Raw genomic sequence first — 6,550 nt, 5'->3', positions numbered from 1 at the left:
CTAATGAATCAATATATCTTCTAGGCATAACAAACTTTGAGACCCATTCATTATAACAAAAAATAAAATATAAAGTTTCTAACTCAACAAAAATTTATCTCAAACATTATTTTAGCTTTCTCAAACTTCATCATAAAAACAAATAAGTGAGGAAAAAAGTCTTAAAACGTGCTTTAACACCTAATGAAAATTATTTTTTTCTTAAATAATAAACACTTTAAAAAAAAAATTCAAATCATTCTAATTCTTTAACTCCTTGATTTGATTATGGGTCTTAACAAATTGATCATATTCATTCATATGTATTTTCATAATCTATTGACTTTGCCCTACTTTTTATTATTTATTTATTTCCTCTAATTTAGTTGTTTCTTACATGCATGTATTTGCTCTCATTCTCAATACCCTATACCTTTTTCAACCATAACAAATTTTTGAAAAACCATTTATTATTTTTCAAAATTTTGCTTAGTTTTTTTTAAAAAGAAAATTATTTCAAATAGTAAAATTGTTGAAAATATTTACAAGATGGAACAAAATTTTAGAACTATCAATGGTAGACGCTGATAGATACTAATAGAAATATATCAGTGTCTATCATTGATAGATCTAAAATTTGCTATATTTTGTAAACATTTTTATTTATTTTTCTATATTCGAAAATAACCATTTTTTAAATTAAAAAAAAAAAAGAAATCAATGGGTAGAAAAGTGTTTATTAAATTTAATTTTAAAAATCGAAAATTATAAATTAAATTGGTAGGTCTTAATGCTTTTTCTTTTCTTTTCTTTTCTTTTCTTTTTTTTTTTTTTTACTTTTTAGATTTTGAAAATCAAATCTTAAGAATACTACTTTCATTTATTTCTTTTTTAAAATTGGCTTAGTTTTTTTTTTCTTTTTGAAGTTAAATAACAAAACAAAGAAATTAATATATAGAAGAATGTTTACTAAGCTTAACTATAAAAAATGAAAGATCCAAAATCAAATTGGTATAAAAAATTTTATTTATTTATTTATTTATTTATTGAATTCTTAGATTTTGAAAATCAAATGAAATGCTACTTCCACTTATTTCTTTCTTTAATTTTGTTATCTACTTTAAAATCAAAAAAATAAAAGTTTATTTCTTTTTTAAAAAAAATGTTTCAGAAAGTTGACTATGAATCCCTATATTTTATAAGATAGATGAAAATCATCGTAAAGAAATTAGAGAAAGTTGACTTAGGCGACTTAGTCTTAATCCTGAGTATATTATGAACTCTTGTTCACGAGGAATTTTCCTCTGATTTGCGTGGGTGAAGGTGGCCAATTCGCTGACCCAATATGCCTACTATTTTGGGGATAATAAAACAGAGTGGGGAGTTGGGAACATAATAGTACAAGATAGAATTCACTCCTTCCCTCTTTGAGGGTAAGTAGATGAGTGTTCTCTCAAGTGGTGTCTCTAGAACTTGAACAAAGGACTCTACCCTCTCATTGACACACCGAAGGTTAAAACGGTAATTTGACCTAGTTGGAGTTACAAACACACGTAAAGGACTATTGTTAGAATTGGTACTATATTCATGGACACAGAAATATATCTTGCTAGTATTAGTCTATATCCATTGACATAGAAATATATCTATAATGGGAAGACTGCAGCTGTGGGTCTATAGTGAAGTGTTGATGAATTCTCTCTGTGCTATAAATGCTGACCTTTGCAAATGAGGGGATCTTCTAATAGAGCTCCTTGATGGGCTTCATGGGCTTGGGCCTGGCCTTGATTGGCCATGGGTCTGACTTTTGGAAGTAATTTAATTGGACTTAAGCCTGGTCTTTAGGCCCAATTAACTGGGCTTAGGCCTATTTTTACATTTTAGGCCCATCTTAAGCCCATATTTGGGTGCCCAACGTCCAAATTATAACGTCAAATTGGTCGAAATTAATTTTACTCAATCAACGTCTGCGACGAAAACACAGAATTTATCATCAATTTTAATTTGAGACACATGCCAACTCTTAATTGGTCACAAATTTGACGATTTCAGAATTTTGTCATTTCACACGAATATGATGTAAGCAAAATGTCAAAAACCCCTAATTTTGAAAAATAAGACATACAATCGTATTTTCACTTCAATTTTAGGTCATCCATCCATCGGACCTTAAAATCATAGAGTTCGAAAATCCAAATATTAAGAAAATAACTTAGACCAATATATATATAGGTGTGTGTGTGTGTGTGTTTAAACATTAAAATAAAGAATTCATAAAGTAAAACTTGTAACATTTATATCCCCATGGTTTAATCACGACCCTAGTGTTGTAACAAGACAAACAATACCCAATGAAAGGGACAATTAATTTGTTTTTACCATAGTGGGCCCACCATTTGTAACTGAATTAGAAAAAAACAATATTAGCTTTGTTCAAATACTCTTCTCTTTTGTGAATTTTATGCTCTCTAATCTTATCTTCAACTTCCAACACATCCTTATCTTCTCTTTCTTTGCTTTTTTATTTTTTTATTTTACCCTTTTCGTTAGACAATGGTAGGGTCTAGATTATCCATAATCGATTTTAAAAATGGTAATTGATGTTTTATCTACATAATTATATTAAAATTAATAGACCATTTTTTTAAATCTATTTTCAATAGATTCACTTTCTCCCAACTATCGGCAAGTTTATATTTGGTGACAAATTAGGAATATTTTCTAATGAATACGTTTGGAAGAAATTTTAGAATGTTCGAAATTACGTATCTTTTAAAATAGTGATTGTTTGGTAATGGTGTATATAGGTAAAGCCCACAGTTATTTAGACCTCGTTCGATAACTATTTAATTTTTTAAAAGTTAGACTCGTTTTCTTCAAATTTCTTTATCATAGTTTTTGTTTTTTCCAACAACAACAAAATATTTGAATTGTTAACAAAATTATTTTAAAAAATATATATTTCTGTTTTAATTTTTAAAATTTGACTTGATTTCTTAAAACAATACTAAAAAGTAAATAAAGCAAACAAAGAAATCAATGAATAAAAGTAGTTCTGTAAGTTTAATTCTTAAAAATCAAAATTTAACATAAAATGTAAATAGTTATCATTTGCCTTAATAATTTCTAGTCAATGAAGATTGATTTTTCGGTCAAGTGATTGACCAAGAAGAACGTGAAAAAAATACTAATTTCTTAGATTTTTTTTTGGAGTGATGTGAAGATTATAAAACCAATTTTAAAACTAAATGCCAATAATTCAAAATCACATTTGATTACTTTTTAAGATGAAAACATTAAAATGACTCATCACAAAAAATAATTTTATAAAATCATTTAAATAATTATAATATGTGGAGTGGAGGACTCTAATCTTCAACTCTAAAATTAAAAAAAAAAAAAAAAATAGAATTTTTATGCTGTTGAGTCATGTTCACCAAACTCATTTTTCTTCTATTTCAAAAATTTATCTCAAAGATGATTTTAACTTTCTCAAACTTCATCATAAAAACAAATAGGTGAGGAAAAAAAAAGTCTTAAAACATGCTTTTACACCTAATAAAAATTATTTTTTCTTAAACATTAAACACTTTTAAAAAAAAAATTCAAATCATTCTAATTCTTTAACTCCTTGATTTGATTATAGGTCTTAACAAACCGATCATATTCATTCATATACATTTTCATAATCTATTGACTTTACCCTATTTTTTATTATTTATTTATTTCCTCTAATTTAGTTGTTTCTTACATGCATATATTTTCTCTCATTCTAAATAACCTTTACCCTTTTAAACCTTAACAAATTTTTACAAAATTAGCTTAGCTTTTTTTTAAAAGAAAATTATTTCAAATTATAAAATTGTTGAAAGTATTTACGAGATGGAACAAAATTGCTGATAGATACTAGTTGACATTTATCAGTGTCTATCAGTGACATTGATAGATGAATCTATCAATGTCACTGATAGACATAGATAGAAGTCTATCAGCATCTATCATTGATAGTTTTAAAATTTTTCTGTATTTTGTAAATATTTTAATTTATTTTTATATATTTGAAAACAACCATTTTTTAAATTTAAATAACAAAAAAATAAAATCAATGGGTAGAAAAGTATTTATTAAATTTAATTTTTTAAAAAAATTATAAATTAAATTGGTAGGTCTTAATCTTTTTTCTTTTTCTAATCGACTTAGTTTTTTTTTTTTTTTTGAAGTTAAATAACAAAAAAAAAAAGAAATTAATATGTAGAAGAATGTTTACTAATCTTAATTGTAAAAAATGAAAGATCCAAAATCAAATTGGTATGAAAAAAGGGTTTTAGTTATTTATTTATTTATTGAATTCTTAGATTTTGAAAATCAAATGAAACGCTACTTCCACTTATTTCTTTCTTTATTTTTGTTATCTACTTTAAAATCAAAAAAAGAAAAGTTTATTTCTTTTTTAAAAAATTGTTTTAGAAAGTTAACCATGAATCTGTATATTTTATAAGATAGATGAAAATCATCATAAAGAAATTAGGGAAAGTTGACCTAGGCGACTTAGTCTTAATCCCGAGTATATTATGAACTCCTTTTTGTGAGGGATTGTCATTTGATTTACATGGGTGAGGGTGGCCAGTTCGCTGACCCAATATGCCTATCATTTTGGGATGAGACCGAGTGGGGAGTTGGGAACATAATAATACAAGATGTAATTCACTTATTACCTCTTTGAAATTAAGTAGATGAGTGTTGTTCATTACCGGAGCACTGGTACTTAAGGAGTCAGAGGTAACCCAAGGGTAAAATAGTAATTTGACCCAGTTGGAGTTACGAACATGCTGCTTGCTGGAGTGTAGTTGTAGGTCTTTACTGGGTGTTGATGAATTATCTCTGGCTCTCGAAATGTAGAAATGCTGACCTTTGCAAATGAGGGAGCTTCTCAATTTATAGAGCTCCCTAATGGGCTTCATGGGTTTGGGCCTAACCTTTGGGCCTAATTTAATTGGACTTGAGTCTGGCCTTTGGGATTAATTAATTGGACTTAAGCGTGATCTTTAGGCCCAATTACTGTAAAAAGATTTGGAGAAAACAAATGCAATTTCCAAAGCCCAAAATCCAAAACAAACAAATTATTAACCAAAACCTAAATTTGATGTTTAATTATAAGCAAAAGTTGTGTAGCCTATATAATTAAACACCTTTAGAGAAATCACTAAATCTACCAAACCTTACTTGAAAAAAAAAAGAAGAAAGAAATAGAATAAAAATTCATACCCTACAAAGTTATGAAAAAAAATGAACTTTAAACAATTTATTTTCGTAATAAAAATTTATATTTTTGTCGGTCAACATTCGAATTTTGATTAGTGAATGTTAAAATGAGTTGTCAAAAGGAAATCCTAGAATAGTAGGGGTAGTTATATAGCAATTAACCCAAAATTAAATATTACTTTATCATTCTTAGTTGTCATTTTGATTAAAAAAAACTTTATTATTATTTATTATGCCAAAAATATATATTTATATACTATATTAGGTGTGAAATGAGAATTACGGTTACATAAGCAGTTTGCATTGATATTTGAGATAGTTTGCATTGGTATTTTAGACAATTGGTTGATGAACGTTGCTTTTTTCTTTCCTTTGTTTTTATGTGAAACAATTATTATTTTTTTAAAATTTTTTTATAATCTATTATTACATTTTCTTTTTCTCTTATATATATATATATATATATGATAATTTCAAATTACCCATATTATTATTTAAAAATAATATTCCTCAAATTCTTTTGAAGAATAAGCCAAAAGAAGAATAATTAAATCCAAAATGTTACAATACAACTCTCACAATCTCACCGGTTTTCGGAATTGCATGCACGACAGACCACGTGGAAGATTTTTAAATCTATACATATGTGCGTGAGGCAAGCTATTCAAGAAACATGTGAGATCATATTGTCTTTAATCCATTTTTTCAGAAATTTTCATTTTACATCCCTTAAATTATACCTATTTAAATCTTTAATTTTCACAAATTTACTAAAAATATAAAGGCAAAATGTATAGGTAAAGAATTTCTCCTAATAACATTTTTTTCATATATATGATAGATTTATAAATATAATATATGAATGGATATTAACAATGACACTAATGAATCGGTATATTATGTCAGCATAATAAACTTTGAGACCAATTCGTTATAACATAAAATAAAATATAAAGTTTCTTACTCAACAAAATTGACATAATTTAATTTATTTTGCTATAATTTAATTATTTATATATATATATATATAATTCCAACCAAAATGTCAAAATCTCATCTTTCAGATGTTGAATATTAAAAAAAAGAAAAAAAATCAAAGATTTTTTTTATATTTATATCAACTAAAATTTATAAAAATACAAAATAATAAATTATGAGAAGCCACAAAAACTGTCATGTTCAAATATGATATTCATATGCTTAATAATAATAATAATAATAATAATAAGAACATATGCTGAATTATATGCTAAAACTACAAATACATTATTTTTTAAATTATATATTATTTGATAAAATAAATCTATTT

Source organism: Benincasa hispida, unplaced genomic scaffold (genome assembly GCF_027475165.1).
Source record: "Benincasa hispida cultivar pf3 unplaced genomic scaffold, pf3_genome.v1.1 HicScf1622, whole genome shotgun sequence".
Lineage (NCBI taxonomy): Eukaryota > Viridiplantae > Streptophyta > Magnoliopsida > Cucurbitales > Cucurbitaceae > Benincasa > Benincasa hispida.
Note: the sequence above shows the minus strand (reverse complement) of the source record.